Genomic DNA, 22,391 nt, shown 5'->3' with positions numbered 1-22,391 from the left:
TGCCTGTTTACACTGGACCTTATGTGGTAACAAAATTACACAATAACTCTGTTTGGTTAAAGGATCTAAAGGGGAGAGAAGTACCAGCACAAAATTTATGTAACAAAACTTTTTGATCGTTCAATAGAGAAACGAGAAGAATTGCTTAAAGATTTCAAATAAAAAATAATAATTCTTATTATTATTTTTTTGGTCATCGGGGAAAAATGTAACGTACCGGTTTCCCGGTAACGATACATTGATTATTTTGTTGCCTATTCTATTGTCTGGTGGCTCCCGTATAGTTAAACTCACTCTTTTGTTTGTTCTATAACATTGGCGGCACTCGTATAGTTAATCTGTGCAGTGTTGATATAGTACATGTATTAGTTCGTTGTTGGTGCTATTGTTTTGGTGGGACCCATATAGTTAATCTGTCACTTTTGATATAGTTAATGTTATAATAATGATATTTTGTTAGGTTGATTCTTCATTAATTTTCCCTTTAACTATGTTTGTTTTATATGCAACTGAGATTATATTCAATGGGTGAAACTAAACAAGCTAATTTTGTCATTTTTGTAACTTCCCATATAACATTATTACCTTGAAACTACGGAACATTAGCCAATTATATTAAAGTTAAATATTAGAATAACGTAAATTATTAATCGGGAAAAACAGTATAGATTCAAAACAATATTTTGAAATTAAAATGAATTCGTTCCGAGACGAAGTAAGTTGGTACTATCGTCCTTGAGATTAGTGACGTACTTTGAAGAAGAAGAAGAAGAAGTAAAAAGTTACAAACAGCAGACTACTGGTGGCGGATCCTCCTGTAATTTGAAAGTAAACGTATAAAAAAATCATCATTGGATTGTAATCTGGTAAAAAAAAAGTAAATTTTCGATCAAGCCTTGGTTTTGAGTTAAAACAGGAGGACTCCATCAAAATTTGGTAAACCTGTTTCGTTGCCACCAATAAACATTTCATGTATGGTCTGCCATGTTAGAAAATCGTACAGGAACTGGAGTCGGAGGGCAAAGGAATTCAACGGCTGAATCTGAACTCCAGAAGTAGAGGTTCTTTGCAGTCGGAATCTAGTGTCTGTTTTTAAGAGAATTTGCTGCCATTCAGGTAACATAATTTAATAGCTTTATTCGTCCAAGATTGAAGCTGCCAACTTAAGATGGCGCCTCGTAGGCTACAACCATAACATCACCATAGCAACCCACTAGTATGAACATTAACTGTTATGATAAAACCAGTTCGATTAAATATGGAAAGGTTTTGCAGGTTTTGCATTGATGTATAGTTGAATCAGTGTTGCGTCACGCATCTTACGCATTTCCTATACATCTCTCCACTAGAATGAAATTTAATAATACTTGATTATAATAGCAGTCTGTCAACTTCAATCAAAATTTGTTTCGTTGTCCGTATTATCATTAGCCATGATCACTGTGAATGATATTACCGTTACATCTCGGAAACAGCTTTCATCACGTAAATATCTAGGTCAACAGTAACTTTACGTGTTTATTTAAAGGGGAGTTCAGTTTTGGTTTGTTGCTCTTCATGTATTAAGACTGACTCATTATTTAGATTAGGTTGATTATTGGTGCTGATCTGAATATAAATAATTGTTACTGTGAAAAGCAAGTTGTGATAAAAATTTGCAAATGCGTGCTCTCGATGTCAGATATTTCATTTATTGGATTTTTTTTGTAGTTGCATGTCATTTGTAGATAGTTCATAAATCATCATCGCGAAGTAGTTGTAGTGTATTTTAGTGTATGGCTGGATTAGTATATGCTCCTGCTCCTGCTTTGAAATGAATTGATAAATATGGCAAGCAGTTTGTAGCAATGCGTACCGCTAATACACTTCCTGCATACCTGACTAGTGGTTAGGTTTGGTGGGATTCACTCATTGTTTTGAGACGCATATTAAAATGATTATAAAGCTATTGGATCTGATCAGCCCATATCAATTTTATGACGTACATGTATATGTAACGTGTTTAGTCAGTCTTAGTAATATTCCGTAGATGGCTACTTATCATATTATAACTAACAAAACTCAAATGTGTGTGATCTACCTAAAGAAATGAAAGTAAAATATTGTAGTGTTTCTAAATTTATTAAGTCTTTGGAATACAACTGAGTGATAAACTCAAAATTTGAACATTCTCAGAATTATCATGAAAATATGATCTTGTATAGAATGAAGTCGGTGATACGATCATAGTTAATTTCTGCTGAAGCTATTATGAGTCCTCGTTGTATTTTTGGTTTGTAGCATTGATATTGTCTGGAACAATAAAAGTAATTTGTTCGAATTAACCTTATTTATCAAATAAGCGTGTTCTTGCATGAATGCATATATACATATTTTTTGTGTCATACGTAACTAATATATATTTGCAAATACAAAACTATATAAAAAAAAAGATAAAGGATTTCTTCACAGATCTTACTGCTGGTGTACAATTCTAGGAAGGACCTGGGTTAAATAACTATCGGTATGATTTTTTTTTGGTTTTCTTTATGGAAATTAAACTGTAAATATTTGAAACAGTGAGTTTAAGTAACTGGAAACAATAAGGTGTGTCAAAAGGTGACTATCTGATTCCGGTATTTTTTTCTTCCATGGACGGAAAGTAAGCGTTATAAAATGTTTTTTTTATTCCTTCTGATATCGTGATTAATCATAATAAATAAATCGCCTTCTTTCTCCTATCTGTAAGGAGGGAGAGGTACGTTTCACAGGAACCTCATCATGTTATAGTGAGTGAACAAGTTATTTAACTATTTTAAATAGCCCTTTTTCAGGTGAAAAACCATTCATCTTTTATGCACGTAAGTCTCACACCATAACACAGTGTTGCCAACTAACTAATTTTAAACTTTTGGTGAAAAACTTAATTTTATTCATACTTCGTCAGACGGCCAAGGGTTCTCAACCTGTTTACGTGTGCTCTTAACAGGTCGTTCCACCTTCGGACACCATATATAGCCGCTACCAGGTTATAGAAGGATTTTTTGTGGACACTCTGTATATTTCGTAAAGACAGTGATTATTATTTTCTATTTGTACTTTATTCTGCAACGCACATAAGTTCTTTCTTCGTGGGAATTGCTTCTTTCCCACACAATTGGACAAAGAAGTCTTTCATCGTTTTTTCATATATATATATTTAAAACATTGCTTTTGCTGAGAACATTTCAGTTAGTGACTAATCATTTCAGTGTTTCTCCCTGACTCATTATATACACAGTATATAATCTATAGTTATTGGAAACTGAATTAAGTGCTTTCTTTAATCGCTTATGGAAACATTATAATAGATTACAGAAATACGGGCTGACCAGATGTCCCAGTGGCCAAAGTGGCACCAGCCTCACAATTTTTGTAGTTCGTTATTTGTACTTTCTCACGCCTGTGTTATCGCCGTGTCTAGTGCATTATGGGGAGTTGACTAAAATTAAGATAAATTGTTTTCCGTATTCTGTTTGTATGTGCGTACAGGTGAGTTAACTGAGTGATTTTTGAAATGAAGTGCCAACCCCTTTTTAGTTGATCATCGCAACCCGTACCTTGAGCATGGGTGCTCGAGGAGTTTGACTCCAGGTCTGGAAGCCGTAACTACGCGCATCGCGTCGAGCTTCAGATACGACTTATTGTGAAGGGGCACAAGCTATTTAGCCGGTGAAGGACGATTTCTTACGGCTAGCCCCAACTAGTGAAATCCCAGGTCCTCAGACCTTGTGCGTTTAAAATGTTATATACGCGCCCGCCAAAAGCAGTATTCTACTTTGGAGAATTTCTTGTTTAATTTGCTGAAAAATCACCTCTACCTTTTAGGACGGTTCAGCGTAACAACTGGATTCATCGTGGGACAATCCGGACAACTTTTCCCTAGTGCTACCCCCCAAGTGTGTCAATGGTGTGAGGGAAGCGTTTACAGTGATATCTGAATCATAATCATATATATATATATATATATATATATATATATATATATATATATATATATATATATATATATATATATAAAGGGCTATATTGCCTGAAAAGGGTAAAGTGTGATTTCAGCGACGACAATTATTATATTTACCCAGTGTTCAGTGTTGTATCCATTCCTCTTCGCTATTTCTTTTTCAAAATAGTGTTCTAATAAATAAGTATAGTGTCATTTAATTCAGTGTGTTTTCGTTGTTTGCATGAGTGATGTTTGTGTGCGTTATGGTCTGGATGACCGTCTGATCGTCCGTGAGGTTTTCGAGACGAGACACCCGAACCTCTCGGCGGCTAATGCTCATATTATTGAGACCGACGAGCGATTTGGAAACAGTTTGTAACCTCTTCTTGGAGAGGTCCTTCATCGTCCTGTCCAGGTAAGTTAAAGTATCAGGAAGATACCTATTGGTAGTACCACGAGCCACGAACAGCGACTTGAACTCCAGGCGGTTACATCATCACATCATTAAGAGCACTCGGACTCATTAGCAAACCCATAGGGAGAACCTTGAAACTGTATTGCCTTTCACCCGGGACTGAAAAGGCTATAATAAGTTGACTCCTTTCTGTCAATTTAATTTGATAAAAGCTGATGTGAGATCTGAAATACACATGAATCTATGGCCACTGGAACGCTCTAGAATGTCCTGTGTAGAAGGTACAGGATAGCTGGATGGTATCACGTGACTGTTAACAGCTCTCAAATCCACAATCAGCCTATAAGAACGACTTTTCTTGCGTACTAAAGTGATCGGAGAGTTCCACGGAGAGTGACACGGTTTAATAGCATCTTGCTTCAATAGTAATTTGATCTGGTCGCTGACGGCATCGCGAAGAAGGTAGGGTATCGTATAAGGCTTTACTGAAACAGGATTAGGATCCTTTAGCTGAATATCGTGCTCGTACCCACGAGCCTGCGAAAAGTCGTCGGCGACAAACTAAATACATCCTTGAATTCTGCAATAAGTTCATACTATTGCCATTTCTGATCATTATTCAATTCTGGGTTTACATTAACACGGGTTACGTCAAAACCAGGTATTTCAGGAGATTGAGAGTCAGTCTCTTCGGTTACGTTTGTACACAAATGTTCACTATTTTTGTTTACAGCAAGTCCCACAACCTTATTTTTCCACAACAAAAATGTCTTGTCTGTAGGGTTAGTTACCCAAATAAATGAGTTGTCCACAAAAGATTCTTGAAAAAGAAGGCTGACCATCCCAGGTACAAGCTTAAGGGGATGTAACCACTCCCTGGATCTCGCTAAATAATAACATTTCCGGAGGGGAACTCGGACCTTCGAACGAGGCGGTAGCCACGTGAACGACACAACTTTAAACACTGGTTTAATCATGGTTGCAAATTCAGCAGACACATTACAAATATGTGAAGACTGAGGCAAGGTGGCAGAAGGAATTTTACCAAACCTAGAAATGACTAATGAGCGATCTTTCTGATTCAGATCAGCCATTACATGAACATCAATCTACTTCAACATATATTTTACATTTTTTTTTCTTCTTCGTAACATATTTTACACTTTTAAGCACCGTTGCCAAAAATAACTACTATCAAAAATGGAAGTAATTTATATATTAGATATACAATCTCGTCGTGAACTGAAGAAAATTCTCGGTTCCTCTATAGTGTGCCAATATAACTATAATTGTGTGGACCCAGTGTGGTACAAGGTGGGAGTGATTCGAGGTGCTGGTAAACGGACGGGATAATATATATAATAACAAAGTGACGTAGTCACTAAAGCTAGTGACAAATTTCAGTTCCTTGATTTCAGAGAATGAAAACAATGTATACATAAATACTTTTGCAAAGTTTACAAATTTACAAATATATGTTCCAAATTGTAAGGAGTAGTTCATATGGGTATATCTAAATAAAGTGAATTTAGGTGCATAGACCCCAAAACAGTGCCTTACGAACTTGAGATATAGAAAGTCATCTAAAAGTACAGGGAAGACTTCGTCGAATCATCTTTCTTTTAGATTTTTTTATTTCAAATGAAATACAGACTCCTTTTAACTATTATTTTAAGTTTTTCCCTTTCATACGAAGTTATACAGATTTCTTGATGCGTTCCACATTGAACTGACATAAACTGCTGAAAAAAGCCGATACCCAGCATTAGCTGTAGCTGGCAAAAGGACTGGATTCATAGGATCGGGCTGGAGCGATCATTACTCGCGCTCTTTTGGAAACGTTAGGGATGATTAACGAAGCAGATTCATGAAATGTTTTTGATACACATAATAGTAGAGAGAGGGAAAACTTAGTACACAATATCAGCAGTTAAATGTAAACTAGTTGCAACCATTCAAGAGTATTTTTTGACGGAACGAAGGTCCAAGAGAGCGCATGGTGAAGATTTATTAGAAAACAGTCCCAGAATTACACGTTACAACAATTAAGGAAGCAAGAAGCAAGTGTCTTTGACACATAGCACCGACCTCATCATTGGCTTTGAATATCTCTCAAACAATATTGCAATTTATGAAGGAAAAGTATTTTGACATTCCTCAACTAGTAGTAATAGGGTATGATGGAACAATCGTTAATACTGACTATGAAAGTGGCGTGATTCACTGTCTTGAGGAAGTCTTTGGGAAACCCCTACACTAGTTTATCTGGCTTTCCCCGTAAATGAGGTGCAACTCCGAGATTTAATGAGTGTACTTTAGGAGCGACATGTCATGACTCCATCAAGAATGACTTCAATATCAAGACTGAGTTGTCTATATAACATATCAGAATAAAGTTGCTTCATATATTGGTTCATAGACTAGCGCCTAATGTTAAGGAAGATTGTACAGATTATTCAGCATTCTCACATTTTTCAGATGACTAGGGTCTGGGAATTATGAATATATTGATGAAGTAAACGGAGTATGATATTTCAATTACATTATTAAAGCCTATTCATTAACATTTTTCTTTAACATCTCCGCTATCTCTTAGCGGAATTTTGAATTGCAAAGGAAAAATCAAAGTTATTTGAATGAGGTCTAGTGAACTCTCATGTGTATATCGAAATATGAAAAAAACTACGATTGACTATTTAAAATTTGTTACACGCTTTAGACTAGCAAAACTTGTTCATGATAGGTGGCAGATCAATTTTGATTTATTGTGAGTTTCTTCTTTCCAGGGTTCTTACCTTCATAGTAAAACTGTTATGGAAGTCCCGTACGAAGCGATATCTGCAACGATAACGTTGTATGTATCATTGGCAATATGTGCCTATTTTCAGAATGGGATCAGAGGCGAATTATGTGAACATTATAATGTATAAAAGAGAAAGAAAGATATATATAGAGATTTCGAGATTATTATTTTGTAAACGGTAACTAAAATAAGAGTTGTTGTTAATATAGCAACGATATAAGTAATTGTACATATACGGAGACATATTGACGAGAAAAGAAGTGTGTGTATGAAGGTCCATATATTTTGTATATTTTGTTATATGTGCAGAAAAGTTAACAATATATACTTTTCATGGTCAAATAATAAACGTCAGTTAAGAAAGTGATAAATACGCGTTGAGAATTATTTTGAAGATTACTCAATATACGAACCAGGCTAGACCCATTACATACACACTTTAGACTAGTAAAACTTGTTCATGATAGGTGGCCGATCAATTTTGATTTATTGTGAGTTTTGAATGTTCTACATGACTTTTGAGTTATTCATATTGTTTATTGTATTTTTGTTCCCTTTCTTGAGGTGATGGTTCATACGTGTAAAGAAGGGATCACGTCTACAGGCTGTATACCAGTTACTACGATTTTTGCCCGTTGAGTTTCTACGGCTAACAACACACTCGGATATTCTTCAGAGTGAACTGAAGTATGATTGTTGTCCTTGATTTTACACTGAAGGAAAGCAATAAAGTGTGAAACTGAGTAGGACTAATGTGAACATAGTGCACGTGTTACCGAAACTGAAAGCAGCAATTCGTTATACGAAATTATGTTGAGTATGTCTGTGGTTTCAAAATGAATGAAATGCCTGATTAAGTAGATGATTCATTTTTTCTTTTGTTCTTTTTCTTACTTTCTGACTTTATTTTTAAATTGTATACCACATGAAGTGGTCTTTCATAATAAGAGAACAACAGGAGAAGCACTCCTGTACTTTCTTTTTTACAATTACCGTCAAAACTATTGTCTGGCTGGTAATGTGGTGGAGGCACATTTCAATCTCCCAAAGTAGATAGATTTTTACAATTTTATTTCTCCTCTGAGACTAGCGCTGTTGTGACTTTTCGAGATGTGACCATGCGAGAAATCCTTTGTATATGTTTTCCGATACAGCTAAGTTTATGGGTGTTGAAATTGCAATTTGAATATTTTAAAAATTGAAACTGTAATATATATTCAATTTGGAGATAACATTTTTCAAAGTTTCCCGGTTTGGATTCGTCATTGGGGCAGGCTTAAGCGATGCGCTATATAATTACCTTATGATACCAGCCTTGAAAAGTTTACGTTAATGCCAATCTGGGATCCGTGCGCACCCCAGTCAATAATATTGTTAGTAGGCACTCATTCATTACCTTTTGTTTTTATTATATTGTGTAGTGTGCCACACGCGCCATCTCAATTGGCGCCAAAATTTTTGCCACACTCCACAATTACTCAAACAATTAACGACAATTATTTTTCTAATTGCGTAGACAAGTTTATTTTTTTTCCTAAATCTTAAAACAAGGAAGAACGAGAGAACAGGGAAATGTTAGTCATTCTCTTCGCGCATTCAAGTTCCTTCCAGCTGTCTTTATTTTTTTTGTTGGATGAAATATTATGTCTGCTTCATCCCTCCCAGCCAGCTGACTGTCTGCTCAAGAATCAGTTAAACTATAACCTTTCTCGTCTAGAGAAGATAATATTTTCTCCTACAGGAAAGTAATAGATTCCTACTTTTTGGTTATCAAAATCTTAAATAAATAGAAACGACAGAATTAATCTGAAATTCGTTTAGTTAACTTAAAGGTTAAAAAGGTTATTTTGTTAGTCAACCATATATTCAATAACTATGACACAGAGTCTCATCTTCCCGTAATACGACCACAAGTGTTCGATTATAAATTTGATTATTCACTCTGTTTTTGGACGTCTTAGTAATATAAATTGTCACAGACCTAAGTCGTTAATTTTTAAAGCACACTTGCAAAGTTTGAACTTTTGAACTCTTGAAATTTTATTGAAAATATAATGTGTCTGGAGAGTCACGGTGTAATTAAAATTGTCTTAGTAAATTGTACTATCTGTAACCAAAATTGACTCTTTGTACACATGAGGTCAAATGTTAACCTTCTCAGGTTATCAGGGTTTTTGTATCAATAAATTTTTCCATGTACAGGAAGCTTTTAGGATACGCCCTCCGCCTGCTTACGCAGTCGCAGAAACTTAAATTCGTTTCATAAATAATTCGAAATCCAATCAGGTAAAACCCTGACTTACCCCTGCCTTCACACGTCCCTATCCTAGTGCCGTGTGAAAATGATAAGGTCAAACAAAAAGTGAGAACATCTCTCTTGAGAGATAATTAGAATAGAATTCGTCAATTCGGGGGATCATCATCGAGTTTTCGAAGAGGCGCGGGCCTCCGCCCGTTGCCCCCTTCGGGGGAATTCCGATAACCCTTCGAAGAGGCACAAGCTCCCGCTTGTTGCCCCTCCTTCGGGTAAAGTTCCATCAAACTCCACGGCATGGACTTATCGTCCACAGTCTAACTTGGAACTACGCCGGAACGTTGACACTCTTGTTATAGCCCGTTCTTCGGTCGGGAGAAACTTTGTTACATCCCTCACCGACTTGTGCTATTGTGTCAGCAGTGACTGTTAACTTCCATCATACGGCGTAAGGACGGTATTCCTTCCACCACGGACATTTCATAAAGATCCATCATTGGAGACGAGCAGTGTGTGTTATCACTAATTCCACCTTAAGTGCTCAACTGGACAGTACCTCTGTTCTCACTGTGAGTATACAGTCAACCTACCAACTTAGTTATTACTACTCAGATTCTGCTTACCTAATCTGAACATTGGCTCTACAAGGATCTCTTTAAGATCTCTCATTAATTCAACTTTTGTGTACCTAAATGCTTCCTAAAACAATATTCGTTAACCTGTGCTAACGCTGAGTTACGTAGAAGACCTCATGTAGGAAAGTCACCCTGTAATGTATTCAGTCTACGGACTTATTCGAGCCAGCTAATAAAATTCTTCCTAACTCGAACTTGCATTGTTTACGTCATTCCAAAAACATTCTCAATACTTCCCTTTTGGTGAACGTTTCATAATTCTTTCTCAATATCTATATTAACGCCTCGTATCGACGTGCCCATGTTGTAGTCTACTGGAGAAGGCAGATGACCTGTGGAATGAAATCCTGTTGGACGTAGTTCGAATCTGGGAACTGCATTCACCATTCGTCTCACCTCTATTCCATCATCCATCCAGGAGAAGACCAGCCTGTGCGAAGTCCCGAATATTCCAAAGACTTCTAATCCCGTACGAAGCTCAGTGACGACATCGTCTTACATGAAGTCCTGATCATCGTCCGTCTATCCTGTTCTTGTATTTCAGCCGCTCGAAGTACAAGTAAGTTTCTCGTAATAGTGTTCTTAGTGCTTTTAAGTGATTGTGCTACCTGGTGCGTACGAAACGGCTACAGCAGCGTCGAAGATAGCCCCGGAGTCTTCCCATCTCGACTTAGAGTGCCTGGAGGTAGGACCACGGACCTCAGGTGGGTTATCACTGTTTATTTAATGTTTTCATGTAACTGTCATTTGCATTATCTTTTCATAAAGTCGCTTAACTGTAAAGGGGATCACCTCCCAAGTAGTTTCAAAAATTACTTTGAAACCTTTTGTTGCTTAAATATCGTTTGTGTGAATTGCTAATTACTTTTGATTTCCTAGATCTCTTTCAATTCAAGCAGCAATCTCGTGTCTAATTATAATGATATAATATGTTTTTGATATGCTAATTTGCTAAGTATTCTGAACTGGCTGATAGCAGTGGTATTCCAACTCGCTGACGCCTTCTCGCTAATATCATAATACTCGTAATTATTGTTCTTTTGCGTACTGACCTCACTCGTCCGCATTCAGACGAAAACCGCCTTGCTTTTGTTACCTGTATTGTTCCGGGACCCTAAAGCTGTCCCCTTGACGAGTGGTCATTCGATAGGCTGTTTGCTTGAGATGGACATCTGCGCCTTTGCGCCTTCACTCGGTTGTTATTGAAATTGTATGTTATTTAACCATCTATCATCCGAGCTGCATAGCTCTTCTTTGACACGGACTAATTTGAAGTCCCAATATAAACAGCCTTTTTCAAGGCTACCTCTTGCTATTGTTCATTATTATTGTGCTAATAACAACCTCCTCCACCAAGACATACTTTGGTGACAGATTGGTGGAATGTGCACGCGCGACATAATTGTTGTCGGCCTGTGACATGCGATACCTCGCGTCACGCACATAATTTAATAACTGAATCGTTGGGATATGTACCCGCTGACATAAATTGGTGGCTACATTGAGATTCGAACCCTGGCCCACATAAATAGTGGCCCTTACATGAATTATTCTTGTTGTGATATAACTATCCTCTGGCGGTATATAAATACTTGTTTGTCTTGGCTATCGTTCTCTATATCGGTGTCTTCACACCCTGTCAGTACGCCCATAAATTAGTTAAGCGCTCGTGTATATAAAACCTATATTTTGACTTCTACCAGAGCTTACTTGGGAGCGTGAACAAACTATTCGTTGTTCTTTAAATGCAAATGATAGAATTGGTGTTTACAACCTTCTAACACTGAAAATCCTACCCGTCCACCACGAAGGTCTAGTTGTCCCCTTGAGACCGTTCGTGGCCGCGACAGAAATGGTGGCAAGCGGTAAGGATATGCACCCGCTGCCATGAAATGGTGGCAGCGCGTGACATGCGAACCCGCTTCACAAGAGTAAATTCTGTTAATTTTGGTAAATTTTGGTAACAGCTTGTGATAGCGAAAAATTTAATCTATCTTGTAAATTGTTACACTGTATTGATTTAATCTTGTAATTTTAGTTAAAATATAAGGAAAGTGTGTTTCAAAGTAAATCAAGTTAATTTGTGTGTTTTTGAATAGTTTGCACACCTCATTCAAAAGATTTTGTTCATTTTTTAATCACAAGATAGTTGTTTGGTAGAGACACAACAAATCTCTCATTTTGCTTTGTTGACGTAAACGTAATCTTACATTCTTTTACAAATTTAAAAAGAGAGTTAGGTATAGTTTCATTGCAGAACTTATTGTTCCAATCTTTTTAAGCTAAGATAACACTCACAGAAACATCTTGTTCGTTTATTCTCCAACCCCCCCCGTGGTAGTTGTAAATAAAGAAAAACAAGATCAAAGAAGGTTCACACCTAGAAAGAAAATAGGATAGAGAATAGACCGCGACAGGAAGTTTTCAATCTTTTGGACAGAAAGCCTTTCCTTTTGCGCTCGCCGTCAACCCACGGCTGTAAAAAAAAAAAAAAAAAAAAAACAACAGCGGAACGAAATACTTGTTTCCCTCCGCAACCTTTCGAAGAACGATCTGTTTTCTTTCAACTGGTGAAGTTTCTTTCTTCTTCCTAGTAACATTAATAAGAAGGTATAATAGTAGTAGTAAAGAAAAACGGAGGCGTGAGAATTCTTAACTCATCAAGTTAATTGTAGTTATTTGATTCATGTAAAACTTAATTACTTAAGTCATTGATCATAGAGAGAAAGTCAATTTGTTTTATGTATGTGACGATATCCACTCGTTCGTTCATTTATTCGTCACTCGTTCGTATTTCAGTAGTATAGTAGAGAGAGAGAGAAAGGAAAATTAGTTGTCAAAATGTTTGGCCATCATAAATTGTATTACCCTGTCTATAAAGAAGACGAAGTTCTCATGCAAGATTCTTCATTTAAGTACCTACTTGCGCAACGTTCAGTTTTGCCTAAATTTGAATTGTTTAATCCCACTTACGGATTAACAGAACAAGAGGAAATTGTTCAAAATCTAAGCGGCTTAAGATTCCGAAAATGGTATGAATTGCATTTCCAGACTAGCCTAGCGAATAGTTCAGAAATTATATTCCACGGCATCAAAACCATGTCTTTGCATTATTTCTCTAATTTAATTGAGTATCATGAAGAGTTACGACCTTCAGTTCTTTTCGCATTCTCTGGTCCGAATCCGAGAATACAAATTGTTGCTTTATTACCGCTAGTCGACAAAAATCTTGTTGTCAAACACCTAGAATCAACTCTTATTGATTTGCGTTTAGTTAAATGTGTCAAAACGGATGACCCTTTGAAATCTTTGAAGTTGTACAACGATTTAGCGTTTTTAATCGTTTCCAAAAACAGAAGCTATCTAAACCTCACGGCAAACGTAGAACTTTTCAAGGAAAATGTATCCATTTATGAGTATTATTAGACATGAAATGAGAAATCGCGTGCATTCATGTATGTTTGTTCAGGAATATTGAAACCTATTAATTAATGAAAATGTAGTATACCGTTCTAGTTAAATCTCTTTGTATTGCAATGGCCGTATAGTATTAAAGTAATGTGGAAAGTATCAATTTGAAAATCTAATTGCAACTGTGTCGGACGTAAAAATGTCGTCAGCCCATGTGACGTAATCATCAAACTCAGGTGTTTCCGCTCAATTTATAATCTCGCTAATTTTCAATTGTAGTGTTTTGGGTTAAGTAGTACTCCCCTCGCATCTTGAAGAAATTCATATAAATTGCGTTTGATGTGTAGAATACATATCTCCCTTTTGTGCTAAATTGCTATTGACAGTACCTTCATACTGTCCTCGAAATAGCGATTGCGAATTGCTGCCTACTCGCGTAAAATAGCTGTCGTCATCTTTTCGGAGTGACCACACCTCTTTGCGTCAGTCTAGGTCCAGCCATGCTTATGTTGATCCAATAGGTCCGTAAATTTACCGACCTGGGCGCATTTTCTTGCAGCCCCTCTGTCTTCTCCCAGAAGGCAAAAATGCGATTAAAAGGCGAATAAATGCAAGGAAAAGGAGGCCAAGTGTCTTGTTTCCTTTGCAGAAATATGTAAATGTGGTAAAAGTGCTAATAAGCGGCCCCTTCTGAACAGGCCTGCTATACTGAGTAAGTTTTCTGTTTTATGAAAGTAATTCCGAGCGCCATCCGCTCTAAGGTTAGTGTCAAGCGAGAAAATCTTTCAGGTATATTGAAGTTAGTATTATGTGTTATTTCATTACGTATTAGTTATCTAAGGAGCACCAATGACCAGTTCCGTTCATTCTTTCTTGAGTAAAAGGTTGTCCGCACCAGAAAGCCTATTAAAGTTGCCCACGGCCGAGTTAATTGTGTATTTGTCTTAATGTTCTACTAAATTAAGCCATTATTATCTTTTTCTGCGTTAAAATCAGACGCCTCAAAATTGCTAATGGAATTCATGCAATTACTACTAAACGTAACAAGTCATCCAATCTCATTCAAAAGCCAAGCCGCCCCTCTCAAAAAGGAAAATCTTAATGTAAAACTCTCTCATCCGAAGTTTAATTATCGTTAATTTGTTATTTGAAGATCAATTGTTTGATCTACAACAGTGACTTAAGGATTCTCGAGCTCTCGCCATATGTAATTGAAAATCATTTAATCTAGAGGTTAATTGTAAAGCGAATTTTAGTAAGAAATTCAAGTGTAGCGATATAATTGTGTATAATTTGTGCCCTTAAACAAGGATGAAAAATGTATGAATTTAGTATGATTAAGTACCCATATCTGATGCCGATTAATTGAAACCCTCATATTGATTCAAATAATCGTCTATGCTTGTTAACAATGTAGTTATAATGTGTTGAAAAAGCTTTTAAGGTAATATGTATAATTAATTATAGGCAATACATATAGAAATATTATGATAGTTTAAAGGTTTTCTAACCGCTCATCTAGTCCAGTAGCGTGGACGAGCTCACATTAATTAGCTATTCGCGAATTAAAAAACATTAGTATTTTATCGTTAATTGTAAATGTTCAATTATAACTCAAATATTCCTATTTCAAGCGAGAATTGTCTATGAATTGCCTAATCATTAAACTTTAATGGATTTATTTATGTTGAGTCATTAGTACGAAAGGCATCATCATCCCTTTCTAGAATACTCTATTTGAACAAAAATTGTGCAACTTGCGTCCCACGCGCAAAGAATATAATTATTTCAACCATACTAGAAGTCAGTATGTTAATTAATTTTAGAACTATCTATTGTTTGTTGTTCAGAAATCTCCTTAATTACCCGTAAGTTAACATCATTGAAGTAACAATTAACTTACCTAACTTACTTATGCATCATTTAACGGATTCATAAGATCATACCGCATAAATAGCTTATATTTTTCATATCTGTAATTTCTTGCTCTGTATCATAATATCATGGTGGCATAGTGATTTTATATTTCCCATATAAATGTACAAAAGGTCTTTCACCTGTACTCTAAAACTCTTTTTGTGAGAGAATTAATTTTCATGTTATCTCGTAAGCTTTGCCATTTTGTAAATCAATTATGAAGGATTCATTATCAATTTCTATAACAATTGATACAAACTGATCAAACTAATGCTTGTAGCTATAAATTCGAAATAATTAAAGTAACAAAATGCATAAGAAATAGCCACCATAACATTGTTGCTAGTAATAATAGTATTAATATTGATGTTGCCAACAACATCCATGCTAATAATAATCGTATTGAAAACGATAGTGTTTTAAATTAGGAGGTCTATAATATCTCGTACGTTATATTAATTGTATAGGAATAAAAAGGTGACAATAGTATTCTGTCTAATTCAAGGAAATTATAATTTGCATCATTAACTTGTTAAACGTACATCTAAAAGGTAGCTATAATTTACGATTACAGTATATTAGTCATATGTGTAAAAGATACAATCTCGAAACATCTGTTTCCAAATAGAATGGTTCCGTTAACGTAGGGACAAGAAACAGTTTAAAAAAAAAATCTCAAAGGTTAGTTGTGTAGCTGAAGAATATATATATATATACGTCTATATACAGATTCTTGAATTCTTTCATCTTCTGTGGTTTACCCCTCTGTAGAAAATATCATATATCAGCTCGAGGCCAAGCTGAATGTGTTAATGGTTTAGGGTAGTTTCTTTTTAAAAGAAAAAGAAAAAGTTAAAAAAGAAAACGTACCGTTAGAGTCTAAAAAGTAGGTCAAGTTCATCTCTTATCCTTTAATGGTTTGTTTGGGTTCAGTAAGGTCAACTATGTGTCTACTTCCTTATTATGTTTCCGTAGATAAACAAGAATTTGGTAATTCTGTTTCCTTTTGTTTTTGTATCTTTGCGAATACAATTCGGAATTGCTATCGCCTACGAATTATTTGGTCTCATATTTTTTTTTATTCTTTAAGCACATTTGTCAGAAAATCTTAATAATTTTGGAAATTATTATTAAAAAAAAAAAATATCATTTAAATTTACATGTAAAATTTTAAGGTACATATGTAGAAATGCTAAAAAGTTTTAAAAAAATTAATGCCTTTAGTATAAGCTCATATACATACTTTGTAAATGTCTATAGGTATAGCGTATTGATTAGTATCATTGAGTCTATGATCCAATCATGTAGTTTAAAGTTCACTAATCGTGTCATTTCTTAGTTTTATGTACTTATTATGAAATTGTCACTATATACTATATGAGTTCTCTTATATTGAGTTAGGGTATGTTCTATTTCAATTTTAATTAACCTTAGTATGTAGTATTGCTCGAACATACAACAGTGTTGCAACCTACCATAGGTTAAGTCAATGTTGCCAACCCAAAGTAAAAACTCATTTAACATGAAAGTGTTGCCAACTCTGAAATTTAATTTGCCATTAGCCCTAAGTAAAAAAAAAAATGTTTAGATTTGTCGGAGCAAACTAAATTTTTTTTTTCCTTAAGGGGCGTCGACTGTAGTGTGCCACACGCGCCATCTCAATTGGCGCCAAAATTTTTGCCACACTCCACAATTACTCAAACAATTAACGACAATTATTTTTCTAATTGCGTAGACAAGTTTATTTTTTTTCCTAAATCTTAAAACAAGGAAGAACGAGAGAACAGGGAAATGTTAGTCATTCTCTTCGCGCATTCAAGTTCCTTCCAGCTGTCTTTATTTTTTTTGTTGGATGAAATATTATGTCTGCTTCATCCCTCCCAGCCAGCTGACTGTCTGCTCAAGAATCAGTTAAACTATAACCTTTCTCGTCTAGAGAAGATAATATTTTCTCCTACAGGAAAGTAATAGATTCCTACTTTTTGGTTATCAAAATCTTAAATAAATAGAAACGACAGAATTAATCTGAAATTCGTTTAGTTAACTTAAAGGTTAAAAAGGTTATTTTGTTAGTCAACCATATATTCAATAACTATGACACAGAGTCTCATCTTCCCGTAATACGACCACAAGTGTTCGATTATAAATTTGATTATTCACTCTGTTTTTGGACGTCTTAGTAATATAAATTGTCACAGACCTAAGTCGTTAATTTTTAAAGCACACTTGCAAAGTTTGAACTTTTGAACTCTTGAAATTTTATTGAAAATATAATGTGTCTGGAGAGTCACGGTGTAATTAAAATTGTCTTAGTAAATTGTACTATCTGTAACCAAAATTGACTCTTTGTACACATGAGGTCAAATGTTAACCTTCTCAGGTTATCAGGGTTTTTGTATCAATAAATTTTTCCATGTACAGGAAGATTTTAGGATACGCCCTCCGCCTGCTTACGCAGTCGCAGAAACTTAAATTCGTTTCATAAATAATTCGAAATCCAATCAGGTAAAACCCTGACTTACCCCTGCCTTCACACGTCCCTATCCTAGTGCCGTGTGAAAATGATAAGGTCAAACAAAAAGTGAGAACATCTCTCTTGAGAGATAATTAGAATAGAATTCGTCAATTCGGGGGATCATCATCGAGTTTTCGAAGAGGCGCGGGCCTCCGCCCGTTGCCCCCTTCGGGGGAATTCCGATAACCCTTCGAAGAGGCACAAGCTCCCGCTTGTTGCCCCTCCTTCGGGTAAAGTTCCATCAAACTCCACGGCATGGACTTATCGTCCACAGTCTAACTTGGAACTACGCCGGAACGTTGACACTCTTGTTATAGCCCGTTCTTCGGTCGGGAGAAACTTTGTTACATCCCTCACCGACTTGTGCTATTGTGTCAGCAGTGACTGTTAACTTCCATCATACGGCGTAAGGACGGTATTCCTTCCACCACGGACATTTCATAAAGATCCATCATTGGAGACGAGCAGTGTGTGTTATCACTAATTCCACCTTAAGTGCTCAACTGGACAGTACCTCTGTTCTCACTGTGAGTATACAGTCAACCTACCAACTTAGTTATTACTACTCAGATTCTGCTTACCTAATCTGAACATTGGCTCTACAAGGATCTCTTTAAGATCTCTCATTAATTCAACTTTTGTGTACCTAAATGCTTCCTAAAACAATATTCGTTAACCTGTGCTAACGCTGAGTTACGTAGAAGACCTCATGTAGGAAAGTCACCCTGTAATGTATTCAGTCTACGGACTTATTCGAGCCAGCTAATAAAATTCTTCCTAACTCGAACTTGCATTGTTTACGTCATTCCAAAAACATTCTCAATACTTCCCTTTTGGTGAACGTTTCATAATTCTTTCTCAATATCTATATTAACGCCTCGTATCGACGTGCCCATGTTGTAGTCTACTGGAGAAGGCAGATGACCTGTGGAATGAAATCCTGTTGGACGTAGTTCGAATCTGGGAACTGCATTCACCATTCGTCTCACCTCTATTCCATCATCCATCCAGGAGAAGACCAGCCTGTGCGAAGTCCCGAATATTCCAAAGACTTCTAATCCCGTACGAAGCTCAGTGACGACATCGTCTTACATGAAGTCCTGATCATCGTCCGTCTATCCTGTTCTTGTATTTCAGCCGCTCGAAGTACAAGTAAGTTTCTCGTAATAGTGTTCTTAGTGCTTTTAAGTGATTGTGCTACCTGGTGCGTACGAAACGGCTACAGCAGCGTCGAAGATAGCCCCGGAGTCTTCCCATCTCGACTTAGAGTGCCTGGAGGTAGGACCACGGACCTCAGGTGGGTTATCACTGTTTATTTAATGTTTTCATGTAACTGTCATTTGCATTATCTTTTCATAAAGTCGCTTAACTGTAAAGGGGATCACCTCCCAAGTAGTTTCAAAATTACTTTGAAACCTTTTGTTGCTTAAATATCGTTTGTGTGAATTGCTAATTACTTTTGATTTCCTAGATCTCTTTCAATTCAAGCAGCAATCTCGTGTCTAATTATAATGATATAATATGTTTTTGATATGCTAATTTGCTAAGTATTCTGAACTGGCTGATAGCAGTGGTATTCCAACTCGCTGACGCCTTCTCGCTAATATCATAATACTCGTAATTATTGTTCTTTTGCGTACTGACCTCACTCGTCCGCATTCAGACGAAAACCGCCTTGCTTTTGTTACCTGTATTGTTCCGGGACCCTAAAGCTGTCCCCTTGACGAGTGGTCATTCGATAGCCTGTTTGCTTGAGATGGACATCTGCGCCTTTGCGCCTTCACTCGGTTGTTATTGAAATTGTATGTTATTTAACCATCTATCATCCGAGCTGCATAGCTCTTCTTTGACACGGACTAATTTGAAGTCCCAATATAAACAGCCTTTTTCAAGGCTACCTCTTGCTATTGTTCATTATTATTGTGCTAATAACAACCTCCTCCACCAAGACATACTTTGGTGACAGATTGGTGGAATGTGCACGCGCGACATAATTGTTGTCGGCCTGTGACATGCGATACCTCGCGTCACGCACATAATTTAATAACTGAATCGTTGGGATATGTACCCGCTGACATAAATTGGTGGCTACATTGAGATTCGAACCCTGGCCCACATAAATAGTGGCCCTTACATGAATTATTCTTGTTGTGATATAACTATCCTCTGGCGGTATATAAATACTTGTTTGTCTTGGCTATCGTTCTCTATATCGGTGTCTTCACACCCTGTCAGTACGCCCATAAATTAGTTAAGCGCTCGTGTATATAAAACCTATATTTTGACTTCTACCAGAGCTTACTTGGGAGCGTGAACAAACTATTCGTTGTTCTTTAAATGCAAATGATAGAATTGGTGTTTACAACCTTCTAACACTGAAAATCCTACCCGTCCACCACGAAGGTCTAGTTGTCCCCTTGAGACCGTTCGTGGCCGCGACAATTGTTAAACAAAATTCCTTACTTTTATTTACTATAATATAATTAAAATACACAGATGCTATATATATATATATATATATATATATATATATAGTGAAGAAAATGTGCACCACGATAAATTCCAATGAAATTTTTACTTACCATGCTTTCACTTTTCTTTACATTTATTGCACTGTAACATACTTTACTTCAAAATTCAGCAGCATATATATTACTAAAATTTTCAAAAGTTCCCGGAAAGAAGTTCCCGGATTACCTCCTTTACTATATCGGCATTGCTGCTTATTGTCCTGAGTCGTTCTAGATCGCCATTTCATATACTTCACTTAACCATCTCCGTTATAGCTTCTAGAATATTACTTTGTAACGACTGGGGATTTTCAAGATGCCATTTTCACCAATTGATGCCCATTGTTCTTCAGGAATATTCTTCCCTTTTGAGTGCTGGTAACATCACACTAGGGTACTTGGACTGTAAAACCGTCATCAAAGCGTTTCATTCACAATCAATTTCTGTGGGGAAGGGAACCATACGACATTGTATCACTTTTCTTTTGCACGTATAGAATCTGTTGAGGCGGTCGAATGTATTAGTTTCATTATATTTTGTGATGAAATCCAATTTGATCCTTCTGGCAACTACCGTCTTATCATGATGAATTCAAGGTAACAGCGTGACCGATCTGTTTTTCTCTTGAAAATCTCTCTCGTGAGTAAACTTTCCTAGGGATCCCCTTGCGATCCTTTACCCCTTTCTCATTTTACCAACAACTAATGTTCCCTGAAGACGCAAGACTTCGATGAGCTTTGTGCTTTTGAAATAGTAGGCCATCGATATATCAGCTAAGATCAGAAAGTAAGGTTAAAAGTCCGATATTTCTGGAGTTCTGTCGGTTATACAGAAATGAGGGGTGTGTGGTAATTTTATTATATGGAGTTGGCAAATGAGAGAGCTCCAGTCAGGGCCGTCGTGTGGGTTGTTAGCATCCGGGCCGGCAATTCCCAGGCACCCCCCGTGTGTTATGGAAAACAACTCGAGTTTATTCTGTACTCATAAATTTAAATATAGAATGTAAAATAAAATAGGTTGGCATTATGTCAATTTTCTAAAGTGACTTGCTTAATGAAAACATGGGTTTGAACTATTAAATTCGTGCTTTTTGTTTATTTAGAACTTGATATACAGCAATATATATAGTAATAGCATAGAATTTACAACTAATGATACAAACATTAAAGCCCAATGTGTTAGTGATAACAAATCTCTGTAAATTCTTGAATTTTAATAAAAAAGTAAACCATGCTTTCCCTGTAATAATTAACAAATCATTTTTCAGTATATTTATAATAGCATTGGATTGTTGATTTTTTTTCAGGTGTTGATTGTAATTCTTTGCTTCAGTTCAATCCCACAATTCTAATATATATTCAAAATCAAAATGTACGGTTTCTTGATGGTTGTGCTGCAAGACGATGTTAACAATACGTTGTTTCAAAACATATATTGTAAAAATCATTTAATGATAACATAAAAATACTAACAAATTGAAATGGAAGTGCGCAAATTAAGTGCATTATGACATATATTCATTATGTACTATTAACTGCATAATGACTTCATTTAAATACTAAATGGTATCCTCCTGAGTTTTCTGTGAGCAAATGTGAACAATATCTCTTTGAAGTCTAATTTCCTGACTTCATAATTATTAGTTGTTACTATGGCTAATGAATTAAGTCTTTCCTGGACCATTGTTTAGAGTAAATAGGTATTTACGAGCTTTACCTTACTGAAATAACAATGGGACAGCCATTCGTAGATAAATATTTTAAAAATGGAAAATCATTTGAAAAAGTAATGTTTATTGAACATGACTACGATTTCTGTTGTTGCATTGTACGAGTAATATTTGAGAAAAACGCACACAAAATTTCGATTCGGACATCGGGAAAGAGTGTATGGGAACCTCCCTTTCCAGTAAATGATGTTCGGCACGACAATTCGAAACTTTTTGTAAAACTGTAGCCTTAAAATT

At 36.1% G+C, this 22,391-nt stretch overlaps 1 protein-coding gene across 1 annotated transcript in view; it reads right to left on the bottom strand.

The window, feature by feature from the left end:
* Window positions 1-22,391, bottom strand: part of LOC145682902 (uncharacterized) — a 1,185,542-nt gene that overhangs the window by 38,093 nt on the left and 1,125,058 nt on the right. The gene's annotated exons all lie outside the window — the stretch shown is intronic.

This window comes from Thermobia domestica, chromosome 4 (genome assembly GCF_964235325.1).
Source record: "Thermobia domestica chromosome 4, izTheDome1.hap1.1, whole genome shotgun sequence".
NCBI classification, from domain to species: Eukaryota; Metazoa; Arthropoda; class Insecta; order Zygentoma; family Lepismatidae; genus Thermobia; species Thermobia domestica.
Note: the sequence above shows the minus strand (reverse complement) of the source record. Positions and strands in the feature narration are given on the sequence as shown.